General features: G+C 33.7%; 1 long non-coding RNA gene across 3 annotated transcripts in view; it reads left to right on the plus strand.

The window, feature by feature from the left end:
- The window catches only part of LOC111731880, a 127,084-nt gene that overhangs the window by 17,057 nt on the left and 94,980 nt on the right, over positions 1 to 15,047 (plus strand). For all 3 annotated transcript variants that reach the window (XR_002777357.1, XR_002777359.1, XR_002777358.1), the window contains exon 2: positions 11,178 to 11,395. This is a non-coding gene — a long non-coding RNA (uncharacterized LOC111731880). The remainder of the gene's footprint in view (positions 1 to 11,177; positions 11,396 to 15,047) is intronic.

Raw genomic sequence — 15,047 nt, forward strand, 5'->3', positions numbered from 1 at the left:
TTTTTTTGCATTTGGCCTAACCAGTCAGTTTCGAAGTTGTTAAATTATAAAAGAAAAGTGTGTTGAGTATAGTCATGTTCTTTTATATACTTTGTTGCTGCCTTACCCAAGAAGCAGTGTTAGGTTAGTTCTACACAACTAGCCATATCTCATAAGAACCACAGCTGCTGTAAATCATGTTCCACTAGAATGGGGAGAAAAAAGTAAAGCCTCAGTGTTGTTTTAAAAAAGTATTCCATTTCTTCTTGGACTTTAAAATACCTATTAAAATTGTCTCATATAATTTCATTGTTATCTTAAATGCGGTGACGTTTCACTGCATTAGTAAAGCAGATTAAAAATATCAGCGCATTATATTTTTTCCTCCAACTTCTTATTTAGAAAGTTTGTAAGCTTAAGAAAGGTTGAAAGGATAGAAAAATGATTTCCTGTGAATCCTTCAACTGGATTCACCAATTTTGCCATGTTTGCTTATACTTTCCTACATGTATGCTTATACATTCCTTCACTTATTAGACATGGTTTGCTCAGTTTAAAGGAAATTACATAATTCTTCCTGGAAGAACTTTATTACTTCCTTTTTTTGGGGGAAGTATTGCAACTATCTTTTTTTTGGTCACATAAATAATGCTCATAAAAAATATGCCTCAATTAAATGAATAAAAAAATCTCAGAGGCTTTCTCAGTCACTTATACTCCTCTTTTTAATAAGAGGCTTATTACAATATAAATATAACTTCATTAGTTGCCAGAAAAAACTTTGTCAGTGGATTGTGCACAAATGTTTTTAAAATCTGTGTTGATGCTTGTTTCTAGACTAATTTGCTCATGCTATTCCATTTATTTTTACTTTTATTTCTATATGCCGGAAAATATTTTAGAGACAACAGCAGGTGGCAGTGCTAGCAAAGGTTGTGACTTTTGGTGTATAATCATCTTGGAAGGGAATGCATCTTTCAAATCTACAAGAGAAATACAATTAGTAAGGAATCTTTGAATAGAGACATACATTTATTGCCAATAATTTTATTTCAAGAATTATTTGAGAAATCAATTGAAAATTGTTTAAGATTTTATTTTGAATAAAAATACTGGTTTAGGGGCTCAATTTTGTTTTAACTAACTAAAACTATCTCTTTTTTTTTTTTGCATATTCTATAACTGAATACATAAAATAGAAAGATTGGGTAGTTTGAATCCTGTTAAAATTTTCAGGAAAAATGTTACAGCAACGTTTATTTTTATTGATGAAAGGGGGATTATTTTGAAATTTTTTGGCAAACTTCAAGAAAGCTTTTATAAGCTAAAGTACTTGGGTTCAACAGGGTAACACATTTTAGAAGGCTTAAACTGCTATGGGCATTTGTGGAAATTATTTAAAATGACCTCTTTAGTTAGAGTTTGTTTCATAGACCATAATTTTGTTGCATTTCTCTCCTTTCATTTTTAAAAAAAGGAACCTGGAAAGAAAATAATTTTTGTTTTTATTAAGGTGTTCTATTTGTTTTTTAAAATTTTTGTATCATTTTACTAGAAACAGTGAAGCCTTTTCAGGATGATAGATCAAAACTGAATGTTATATGGATTTTAATAGATCTATACGTGTATTTGTCTTACACATTGCATATATAAACATTCATATGTTTATATGCCTGTGTGTCATCTGGATATTAGCTAATGGCAGATTAGTTGATTTCTGTTATTAACTTAATTTATTAAAAACTCAGAACACTTAAAATTACAATAGAATTGAGAAATCATGTGGTTTAATGGGATCATTGCTCAGATGAGGAAACAGGCCCAGGAGAGATTTCACTGAAGGAGACTTAATGGTATGGAAAGACCTTGCTTCATTGGTTCTTGCTTCTCAGGGAGACTCAGGTATGACTCAGTTGCAAAATATTATTTTATTTACTTATATTCTCTGGACTCCTGCATTTTTAGGGTAGAGGGTCAGCATAGGGTGAGAGTGGCTAATGTCATTCACTAGGTCCTATGTTTTCTTATGGAGAAAATGATTTTAACAAATATTCTATCTCCTCCAAGAAGCACGTATTTTAGGCACTTAATTAACTGAATAGTCGACTTCATGACCCCATTTGCTTGATGTGTAATTAAAATTAGACAAGTCTTTCTGAACCCTAGTTTCAGTGCTTTTTAAGAAATTCCCTGTGTAGTTACAGCTATTATCTCTATACTATAAGACTCATTAAGTGATAAAAATGACAAAATATTTAAGTTGCATTAGGATAAAACATCAGAAGAGTTGAATAGGACAAAAAGAATCTTAAGTGTGATTATTGATTCCCCAAGGAACAGCTTTTTCCATGAAAAACAAACAAAACAGAACCAAATCTTAAAAATTCCTACAAGGATTACATTAGAACTAGGAAATGAGATGGAAACATTCTAACATTGTATTTGGAATAAATCATTTTGAAATAGAAACACATTGCCTGTTCTCAATAAGATATCAATGATTTATTGAAGTTATTAGTTAACTCCAACACACAACTTTTTGAAATTTCATTATGATTAAATGCTTAATCACTGCCCACTTAAAACATTATTTACATACAGTAGCTTTTTTTAAGGTTAGGTCAAGTGTATAGCCAAGTGAAAGTGCCTTAAAAATAGAACTTTATCAAGTTTGGCCTGTGGTAATCTATGTTTTAAATTACAGCACAACTCATTCCAAATCAATATAATGAATTGATTTGTAAACGTTTCAGGCAGGATTGCTTTCTTTGGATTTTGTCTATTGAATGTGCACTGCAGTTAAAGCGTCTTTTTTTTTCTTCTTCTGCATAATTAAGTCTATGTTCTTGGCCTTTCATTGAGTTTAAACTGAGTTTAAAAGGCAGAAATGCATGTTAAGGCAAAATTATGCCCATCCATTATTCTTAGTCTTATAAATATTGAAGTTTTTTTTTTTTCTCTTTTGGTGAGAAAGAGAAGGGAAAATAAGGCTGAATGCCGTGAACTTCAGTTCACATTTCTTAGGATATTTTATTTCAGGAAAAAAATTGAACTTGCTGCTCTCAAATGCCTAAATTGCCTGAATACACAATAAAATTCTTTATTTTTATAGCTATGGTTATTTTTAAATTATGATATATGAGAAAGAGTAAAAAGGAACATAATAGTGGTTTAAATTTTGAGAATTCTGGAAAGATTTTGAGTTAATATACAAAGAGAAAGAGCTATATGGAAAGATCAATTCAGCTGACATTGAGTGCAGGTAACAGTGCCTCCTGTGTGCCAGGCACTGGGTTAGTCACTTTCTAGTTATCTTACAGTTTCACAGTAGTTCTGAAAGGTGTTTTATTTCTTATTTACATATAAGGAAACTGGAAAGTTAAGTGATTGAGTCTAGGATTAAAACACAGTTCTTTATAATGATGTTTTCTACTCCCAAACCATCATGTTCCTTTGTCACTGGAGGTATAAAAGTTAATAAACTCAATTCCTGCCTTCAAAATGTTCATCTGGTTGTGTATTAGCAGAGATAGCCATTCAAACAAATAATTTATATTACCATATGATAAGTCCCAATATATAATGATGTATTACAATAAGGGAGGGAATTATTTCTGGTAGAAAGAGCTAAATGTGTAATCACTAAGATGTGAAAAGGTACAGGGCTGAAGAAATAAAAAGTAGTGTCTTGTGGCTGATTTTGAAGGGCCTGGAATTTTATGCTAAGTAGTTTAGAATCCCTGGGTTACTCTGCTTTCAAACAACCCTCATTACTATTTCTTAAATGGCGTTGGTGCCAGTGGATTTAATTGTTTTCTGTTTTGAATATGCAGTTAAATTATTAGACTTATGTAGGACACATCAAACTTTTGTAGGGCTCACTAACAAAGAGTATCCAGTTTTTTAAAAAGATACATTTGGTCCCTCTCATTCTCTGCCTCTGAGAGGAGACCACCTCTATCTGTGGAGCGTTACCCCTTTTCTAATAAACTTTCCTTTTGATTCTAAAATAGAAAAAGATACACTTATAAAGTAGATTCCAGTTGTCAGTGATTGTTACTGTGAAAGAGCACATACAAGAGGAGGTGCTGGTAGTGTTCACTTGGTAACTTCCTATCAGATTTTTCAATTTTTATGAAGTATGAACAAGGTATTTTAGGCAGTAGATATGGTTGCATTGTAAGAGAAATGGCTTATAGGATTTTAAATTCTTTGAAAGTACAATCATAGACAAAGAATATTTTGGGAACTGGCAATAACTGTGATGTTCTGAAGTATATGTTTGCTGTCAGCACATTTAGCACACTGATAGAATTATATGCAGGAAACCTATGAATTGATAATACCCTGCAGGCATTAGTGGTCTTTGTAAGTGCTATTAACTACTGTGGGAGATAATTACATTTTTAGGACCACCCAAAATTTTATTTTTAAATTTTATTTGTAATTTGAGAATTAATAGATACTTTAAATATTTGGAGCATCATCTTATATACTATCCTACTTAATTGATGAAATTGTGTTTCTATCTCCTCACATGTTATTCAATATAGGATTTCTTGCACTCCTGATTAGTGCTTTTTTGTGCCCTTAATAATTGTATATGGAAACCAAAGTTATTGATTTATGTACAGGTTCTGAAGTACTTTCTGACAAAAAGGTGAGTGTACTGTAAGTTTGGAATTTAAAATCTAGAGAGTCCTCAAGTTAAACTTCTTTTCAACTTAAAAATACCTTAAAATATGTAGCAGTAACCCCAGAAAGAAAAAATTATGAAAATGTAACAGTTCTTTCCATAGACACTTTAAATAGTAGTTCTACCAAATGTACAGTTTGAATTTTGTTTCTCTTTACTACAAAGCAGGTATCCTTTTCACTGACAGCACCATGCACTCAGAAATAAAACTTATCGTTAACACTTTCACATTTTTTCTAAATGTTTTCTAAACATGAAACTAACAGATAGAAAGAAGGAGGTTTTAAGTCAGGAAAGGAATAAGCCATCTTTCTTTTTGTTACAAGTGTCAAATTAAATACAATAGAAAGATAACTGTTCATTAATTTTTTAAAAGATCTCTGTTTAAAAGAATTTAATGTTTCTGAGACAATATGAGTTAATTAAGCTATAAAGTGTGTGTGTGTGCGTGTGTGTGTGCATGTGCTTATTCTTGCTATTGCTACTTTTTAAAGAAGGGCAGCCACATTTCTGCTTTTTGGGGGGGGGGGCGTTGTTTTAATCACTTCCATGCTTCGTATGTAAATGGGCCCAGATTCTAAGTTGGTTTAATCATGTCAATATCAGGAAAATAAAAACTGTGATACCTAATGATAGCCTACTGTTGAATTGTTTTGGGCCTAGGAGGCAGAATCTTAAATTCTTATTAGCTTGTTAATAATATGTCAGACATAATTGGGAAGTATGGATTGTTTCCTAATTATTGTCCTAGTAACCTGAACTCTATATACTTCTGTTTTCTTAACACTGTGGAGAAGTATGAGCTTCAATTCATATTTAGGATTATAAAATAACATATTTAGAGGTGTAGAGTGTGTAAATGTCATTATTCTAATAAAAATTCAAATTTACAAGATGAAACCTTTGAACACCCTTGAATAAATTGCTCCCAATGAAGCAGATCCTAAAATGGCCATAAGAGGGCGCAAAAACATTGTGGAAATGAACAAACTCAATTCCTAGAATGAGAAGTGACTGAAAGAAGTATGTCTTTGTGACTACAAAATAGTTGACATTTCAGAAAACATTCAAAACTGTCAGAGCATTTTCTTTGAACATGACATGAGTGTATGCTCATCTGAGTATAATCCTACTTTTCTTGATTTCTTCTGAATGTACAAGTTGCCACTATGTTGCTTCTTAAAAAGCTTAAATATGATCAAATCAGTAAAGCAATGTTTAAAAGGGGATCTAATTACAGTTGCTGCTATTGAAGCAACTGTATTGAATTCAAAAATCCTATTGAATCTAGGATTTTTTAAAGTCATAAATTACTAGAGAAATCTAGGTTCTAAGTTTTACACGTTATCTATAAAGATGGACTTTTGATTGAGGAGAGGAAATTAATTATTAGGATAAGAGGCTTTGGAAAAATTTGAAGAAAAAAGACAAAAATGCTATAAAATGTCTTCCAAATAAAAAACAAAGTTTCTATTTGTTAATTTTGGTCTTAAAATTATTTTCTATTTTAGATGATGTAATTTTGTGGAACGTATTTGTAGGTTGAGTCTAATGGATTTGGTCCTTTGCAAATTTTAACAAACCCAACCTAAACAAAACTAACCCAAAATTAATTTAAATATTACTAGATTAATTGACAGAAGGAACAGCAAGGTGCTTCTTACAGAGCAGTTTTAACAAATTTTTGTTACATGGCCTTAGTTGGCCAATTAGATGAGATCAACTTTTTTTTCAAAATAATATCTTTTGTTTGTTTTGTGATAACCTTAGAAGAAATTGAGAACTGTGTCTCCTATTAATTGTGAGAGGAAATAAAAATAAATTATTGTTGGACATTTAGTTTTAAGGCTACATCTGAAAGAACTCCTTTAGAAATAATCTCTTTGGTGATTTCATGTTAGCTTTTCAAAATAAAATCAATTTTGAAGTGAAATCTCACAGGAGATGTTAAGTCAGTGGAAACATTTTTTTGCTGTAGGATGTTGTTTTTAAGAGATGCCCCAAAGCTCACAGTATTCCTCATTTTTTCACCATCAGGATCTCAGAACCACAGGAAGCCCCTAAAAATCACCATCTTCCTTTCTATTTAGATTATAATCCTAGATATCTCAAGATAGCAATGTCTGTGTTTATACCTTAAATTTTTATTGCAGGTAAATTGTTTCAGTAAATTTTTGGGGTGATAAACTAATAATGCCTTAATATCATAGACTTATGTATGAACATTAGATATTATCATTGAGGTCTGGGGCTAATCCAGTTTATACTCCACCCTTCCAGTTTCTAGTTGAGATGGAGAAGGTGGTCAATTTAGAGAAGAAAATTAATGGTCTTGTTGAACTTTCAAAAAAAAAATTATTTCAGCAATTATTGGGAAGAGCTATTAAGATTCATACCCATCTCAAGACTTAACAAAGGACAACAAATCTAAGTTGTATAAAATGAGCCATTAGGATTCTAGACATAGGCAATTATAATTTGGATAAAAAAGAAAAGGAAGATATTAATCCAGATTTCATACCTGAAGGAAAGAGAGGTATGAGGATATTGTGAGGGAGCAGTAAGTAATCATCTCAAAAAGAACAAAAGGACAGAAGAAACAAATATTTAGGCTCTAGTACATTTATTCAACATTTTGTTACTATATGCCAGTCATTGGTCAACCTCTTGCTATTTTAAGACCAATCAGTTCTTAGTATTTGGAATTCTAAAGAGATGAATTTACCTTTCCCTTAGATTCTATGTCTACTCAGGAGACATATCTTATTACTTCTAATAAATATTCCAGTAACTCTGCAGTAATTTCTGGACACTACAGATTTGGGCATATGTGAGTTATGAAAAGCAGTTATGAATTCTAATTTAGTGTTGAGATGAGTCTTTTGTGGCTCATTATGCTATATTGGTATTCTTCACAGTAGTCAATTTTTTGTAGCTCAACTGGACACTGTTGGTGCTACTTTGATATTTAATGTCAGGGTAGCAGAGAGTTACATTTAAAAAAAGAAAAATTGCCACAGTGGAAACAAAGTACTATTGTTTAAAAGGAATTGTTTTATATTGTGACTATAGCTACTGCTTTGTTTTTCCTTATTCATAAGGCACCAAGGACAGTTAAAAGATTTTTTTTTTTTAAAAATTCATTCTTCGACCTGTGGTATGGACTCCAAGCCATCCTTCAAAGACATTTTGATATTTATCTCTTTAAAGGTCTCAAGGGAAGGAAAATCTATAAGCTACCTTGGTGACCCCTCTTAATGTGGAACAGCCTTCATACATTTATACAAGAAAGACTGAAGGAAAGTCCAGTTTGACATAAAAATCATCATTTACAGTGGGTCACTCTGAGAATGAAGGGATGACTGCACATTTCTTTCCTTATGGAGAAGATGAATGACCTCTCACAGCCTTAGCTTTCCCTTATGTTCTACCTGAAATCATTACGATCCTGTGAATGTAAAATGAAAAGAGATCAAGAAGAGCTGTCAGGCAACACATGTAATTTTGGGAAAATGAGAGATTGAGAGAAACTCCTGAATACCCTCCTCTTCTCCCCCTTCCCCTCCCCCAAAGCATGCTTTCTGACTTTCCTCTGGTCACATCTATTTCTCCCAACTCGTTTCTCCCAAGCACCTGTCAACCCAGCTTAGGTCATGACAAGTCATGACATTCAGGTGCAGAACTCTCTGTGACAGAAAAGAGAAGATTAAAAACAAACAAACAAACAAACAAAAAAACCTGACTTAAAGTGAAAGAGGCTGGGCTAGGCCTAAAATCTGGAGTGTTTGTCACAACCCTAACATGGAAACTGATGCACTGGGGGTAGATGGACAGGTGGTGGATGAAGGGAATGTATTTTGAAGAAGAAGCATGGAAAATAGACTCCTGACCCTCTTTGTAACATTAAGGCCTTGCTCTGTTAGGTTTCAGGGATAATCTGTGTTCCCTTGGCCACACATACCATAGTTTGGGCTTTAAAGAAAACAAGAAAAAGCAACCAAAGCAGGAGTTACATTTTAATAAGATGATAATTTTGAACTACTTTCCCCAGAGATGGTCTAATTCAAAAGTTTGGTGGATATGATGCTATTTTAATGAAACCAACATGAGAAATGCATCATATTACTACATAATCAAGCTGTGATAATGTTTCCATTGGATATTACATCAGTGTTCTGTGATCTGCCCTGATTCCAGATGAAATTTAGGTGTTGACTACAGACTATAAAGTCCAAAATTATCTGGATCTTGGTTACCTTATTCTCCCCTAATGTGACAACATTATAAATTTAGACTTCTGGTACATTCTTGCTGCTAGTTTTCAGATTACATACATTGATAGGAATTGGAGAATATAACTTGTTTTAGATGCGTGCATCCTTGCTTAGGGAATTATATTTTTTTGGAGGGGGGGTGGTGAGGGGAAAGGACAGAGTGAACTTAAAAATATTATAAATAGCATCTATTGACATTGGCTTCCTTTGAGAGAGGACATTTTATTTTGAAATGTTAAATATTTATATTATTTAAAATAACTGGTTGCTTTTAAATCTCAAATATTGTTTTGCATGTATAATGTGTACTTAAATTGTATGGAGTTAAATTTATGTTATAAAAGAATGCAATTCTGGCTTAGGTCTAGAAGTGTGTTACAGACTAAATGTTAGTATCCCCTCAAAAGTCATAGGTTGAAGCCTTAGCCCTGAATGTGTTGGTATTCAGAGGTGGGGCCTTTGGGAGATAATTAGGTATAGATGAAGTCATGAGTGGGGCTGTTAGATGAGATTAGAGAGACCACAGCTCTTTCTTTCTTTCTGCCATATGAGAACTCAGAAAGAATGCAGCTTTCTACAAGCCAGAAAGAGGGCTCTCACCAGGAACTAAATCTGCCAGCATCTTGATCATGAACTGCTTAGACTCCAGAACTTTGAGAAATAAATGCCTGTTATATAAGTCATCCAGTTTATGGTATTTTGTTATAGCAGCCAGAATTAACTAAGACAGGATGGGAATATCAAAATGATTCTAATATATACAATATTTCTCCTTTAACTTTTATGAAATGTACCGTTGAACTTTCCAGCTACCTTTTGTAAATCCCTTGCTGTCATGCTGGTGGCTTCACAAAGTATCCATTCCTAAAAATCTGTACTTTGGAATTTGCCTGCTTATTAATTCATAGCCAAAAATTTTTGTCATTTATTGCTACATCCTACTCCCTCTTTACCTATGACTTGATGATTACAGAAGTCTTCTACTTGGATCTCTACTTCCACTCTAGCTCTATTCCAATTCATTTTATTCACAATGGTTAACATCATCTCTTCTTTTACATTAATAGGTTTATTTTTTTAAAGCAGTTTTACATTTATAGAAACACTGAGTGGAAAGTACAGAGTTTCCATGTACCTCCCTGACCCCAATAGTTTTCTCCATTATTAACATCTTGCATTTTTAGGCTGTACTTGTTACAATTGATAAGCCACAATTGATACACTATTAATAACTAAAATCTATATTTTATATTAGGATTCACTCTTCATATTGTACATTCTTTGAGTTTTGGCGAGTACATAGTGACATGTACCCACCATTAGAGTATCATATAGAATAGTTTAACTGCCCCCAAATTCCTCTGTGCTATGTTGATTTATCCCTCCCTACCCTGTGGCAACCACTGATCTCATACCCTTTTAACTAATCTAAGAATGAAAGTAATATTTTAACACATTGTTTCATACTTTATCTGTTTATGTTGTAGAACAAATTAAATCTGATATTGTTGATAGTATAAACTCCTAGAGAAATAGTGTTGTTTTCTTTTTTAATATGAAACTATTTTGAGGATTTGAAGAATGTTAAGGACCCTTACCCTGTAATCACTGACATCCACCCTATCACGTAGTTCCAAATAAACTTCCCAGGCTTCATGGGCACTCTGAAGCCATGCTAAGAACCCTTGTCCTAAAGAGAGAACAATTTCTGTGTAGTTCTTCAGAATATGGAATAAAGGACTAACTAAATTTCTTTCAATATTAACTAAAATTAATGTGCAAAGAGAAAAACTTTACACCATCTTATGTGGAAAAAAAATAGTAGAAAGTGCTATTGGATGTAAAGAAACAGAATTCAATGTTAGAACAAATTCAATGAACATATTTTTTCTCTGGTGTCTGGAGATTATTCTAGCAGAGGTTTGAATTTTTCAGATAGTCCAAACACTCAGATTGTGAAAAGTAGTTCTCATTCTGTGTTAGTGAAAGTCATTTCAATCTGTGCTGTTTCTCATTTGCAGTTTTTTCTTTTTCACTTTCACTGTTCTAATTCTTTTAAACTATTCAGTTTTTTAAATGAATTATTCCTTCTCCAAATATGAGATTATTCCAAAAAGAATAATATTTACTGCTAAGATACTTGAATTTATGGGAATTATAGGACTGCAGACCAAGAAAACCCTTATATGATAATGTTAATTTTCTTTGCTTGCCCCTCTCTCCACCAGAACCCCAACAGGTTCCACAGCAGATTGGGGAGAGGTCCTCAGCTCCGTGGCCCCTCTCACAGCCACAGTCTGCTCTCTGGAATTTGCAAAGGAGGCCTGAGGGCTCCATGGACTCCTGGATTTCAGCAAGGCCTCTAAGCTCTGTGTGTTCCTGATGCATGTACCTCCGTAAAATGGGCTTAAGAGGAAGGAGCCCAGAGAGCTCAGTCTTCTTGCTGGTAAGACAACCTCTGTCTATTCACCTCATCGCTACAACTATCTAAGACAATAATTCTTTACAAATGCTATATGAACAACTGCTTAGCCTTTTTTAAAAAAAGAAAGCATCAGGACAAATCCCATTATACTTTATACACTCCTCTTTATCTAAGTCACCTTCAGAAGCCCCAAAATCTCAGCTCATAGTTTATCACCTGGGCTAATGCTCTGTAAGCTTTAAATATCTTCTACTATGACCACATTGTGTGCTTACACCCCATACTCCAAACTTTTTCACTGTGTTCACCGTTTATCACCAAAATCTAAAATTCTGGTTACCTTTAATATCCCCATCATTTCCTTCACCCTTTCTCTTTAATTGAAAGTTGGTCATCCTTGAGGACAATAATTCTCTTCTAGTTCTCTCTACTGGTGGCTTTTTTAATATCTCATATTCCATGTAAAATGGAGCCTGAAGATAAGTGTCCTCCCGTTATCCCTTCTAGACCACTGTCTCTCCCTCCTCCCTCCAAAAGACAGATTCTCTGAAGTGTATTCCTTCTTGACAATGTACAATGCACTGCCCCTCCCCACCTTCACTGAAGCTCTGAGCATCTAGATTACTGTCTTCATTCTTGGTGACGACAGTATTCATGTGGGTGGTCACACTCAACACCTCTGAGCTCCTTGACCTCACTTTTGCTGGCCACATTATAGTCCATGTCACATGCTAGAGTTTGTCATTATGAATAAGTGCCCCACCTTCAAAATATAGACTTCCAGCATTCTACTCCTTAACCAACTGTATTAGTTTCTTATTGATACTCTAATGTCTTAAACAACGGAATTGTTTTATCTTAAAATTCTGAAGGTAAGGTCTCTAAAATGGGTCTTACAGGCTAAAATCAAGGTATCAGCAGAACAGCATTCCTTCTGGAAGCTCTAGGGGACAGTACGTTTTCTTGCTTTTTCCAGCTTCTAGAGACCACCTACTTGCCTTGGCTTGTGATCCTTTCAAATCTCTCTGACACTGACCCTCTGTTTCTGTCATCACATTTCCTTTTTCTGTCTCTGATTCTCCTGCCTTCCCGTTGTTCCCCTCGTAAGATCCCTGTGATTATCTTCTGCCCACCTGGTAACCCAGGAAAATTTTCAGATTTCAAGATCTTTAACATAATCACATGTGCAGAGTCCCATTTGCCATATAAAGTAACATTCACAGGTTCGGGGGATTAGGATATGGATAGCTCCAGTGGGTCACTATTCTCTACCGAATATTATATTTCCAGGTCACTTACCAGTTTCATTTCCAACATTATTTGATTACATTTGGGTCTAATTCATTTACTATACTTATTCATTATCTATTGCTGTCTTAATGGACTTGCTTTTCTCTTTATTCAATTTATATTTTATAGTCCTTTATGTCCTTTACTACAGTTACTCCCTTGCAGATATACTCAACACTCCTCCCACCTTCCTCCTACCCACACTTGCCTTCTGTAGCACTTATCAGGTTGTTTACTGGTTAAATCCAGCCAACTCTCTGCCTACTTACTTTTCACCTGCACCTTAGCAGCAGAATGTGGCTGGAGTTAAAAACATGTTAGGAAGATCCTTCTTATCCCCTTTCTCCTGTTTCCTCCTGTAGGGAGCAATGGGAGTGGAGAAGTTTTAATAATATACCCATCCTGTCACTATCCTCTCATTCACTCTGCACTGGTGTAGGTGTGACTTTACCTACTTGGGAGATTGAAAGGGCATTGAGAAAATCTACCTTGTCCTCCTTGGGATCCCGCTGCCTGCAGGAAGTGTGAGTTCCCCCTGCTCTGTGATATGCTGCTGTGAGAGGGGTCTGACCTATGGTTGCCTGGAGTTTTCCAACACTGACTATAACTGGGTTAGCAGGTCTGTCTAATTGTGGACTTCAGTATTAGGAAGTCCACTTGCTTACAGATATCAGACACATTTTCCAAAATCAGTGTTGTAAACAAAAAAGGTGACATTTGGTTTCCTATTTGCCTTTTCTGATCTTTTTTTCTCAATTGAAACAGAACTTGAGTGTATTATTTATTGCATGTCCCCAAACTCTGATCATTCTATTTAGAGTAGCTCCCTTTTACCCTCTGTTCCCTTGCTCTGCTTTGTTTTTCTTTAAATAATTACCAGTACTGATATAATGTTTTTATTCGTTCTCTGTTGCTTCTGCTAAATGTAAACTCCATAAAGGTAAGATATTTGTTTTAGTTCCTGGAACAATGCTCGGTTCACAATGTATATTTTCTGAATTATTATTTAAAGAAAGAATGTGAAAACATTTTAAGTATCATCTGAAGATTCAATTTAGACACTTGTAATTTTATTATGCTTTATTACAAATATGCCAACTCTAAATTAATCCAGGATAGAGTTAATTATTTGGAGATTAAACATGGTAAAAATTAATAATAGGCAATTCATATGTTAAAAATTGAAATAACTAATCCTGATATATATATTCTGTATAGCAGAAAGAGTATTTTTAATGGAAGTACATAATACTAACATCTATCAAATATATGAAACATATAACAAATGACGTCTACCTCATCTTGGAAATATTCTTTCCTCTTGTCAATCAGAAGTGTAGAATATTAATTTGAATGTTGGAATCCAAGCAAAAAAGAAGAAATTATAAAGTAGAGAAAAAGGATAACATTTCTATTTTGCAGAATGTTATAGAGGAAGAAACAAGCTGTTTGAAAAAAATTTTCTTTTATACTCTTTCTGATTTCAAGTAGATTGAAAAAGTGAAAGAATGATATCTTCCTTTGAAAGCCATGATGAGATTTGGTTCCATTAGCAATGGTTAGAGAAATGCTGCTAAACAAGAAATAAATTTATTTGAAGTGTTAGAATGAAAGATGTAACAGATATCTACGATTCCTCTTTTCTGATAATAGACCCAGATTTTCCTTTCAGGAATTTTCTCTCACTTGTTGCCCATGTGATTCAAATGTTCTGAATCAGGGCCTGATAGCTCTTTCTAGCCCTAGGTGGTATAGTAAAGATCAGGCTTGAATGATCACTATATTCTGAATTCCTGACCACAGTCACTAGTACAGGTTGAGCTCATGATCCAAGCAGTCTTGGTCAATGTTATGCCAGACATCAGTTGGAACTCTTGAAACAAAGTATGCATTTTAGTGGGGTCGATTGACTTGGTACAATGTAAAACTGTGGTTGCCAGTGGCCATCCTGCTGAAGGTCAGCAAACTCACTGAAAATCAATTCTACAAAAACTAATTTTCTGAAATTAGATTTCCCGAATGATAATTAGCTGTATGACAAATTTATCAGTTTACCAAAGTCTTATTTCTTTTAACTACCTACCAAGATTACCACAATTTGTACTTGGTGGAATGCTTTTAAAAGCTTTTTAAGATTCTTAGTTTTTATTTTTTTATATAAACATTTTAAAGAATGTTATAGATAGTCAGGTCTAAGGATCATAGGGTGATTTATTCTTCTTAAAATATATATTTCATATTTAGAAAACGATATTTTATCAATAACCAGTAATATTTTATGTGAATTGTTTTCAATGTCTGTTTACTTTGAATCTTTTTAATGTCTTCTTTTACATCATCAAAATCTTAGCATTAAGATTCCTCTGTCAATTTTCCATGTGGC

This window comes from Pteropus vampyrus, unplaced genomic scaffold, assembly GCF_000151845.1.
Source record: "Pteropus vampyrus isolate Shadow unplaced genomic scaffold, Pvam_2.0 Scaffold11, whole genome shotgun sequence".
NCBI lineage: Eukaryota > Metazoa > Chordata > Mammalia > Chiroptera > Pteropodidae > Pteropus > Pteropus vampyrus.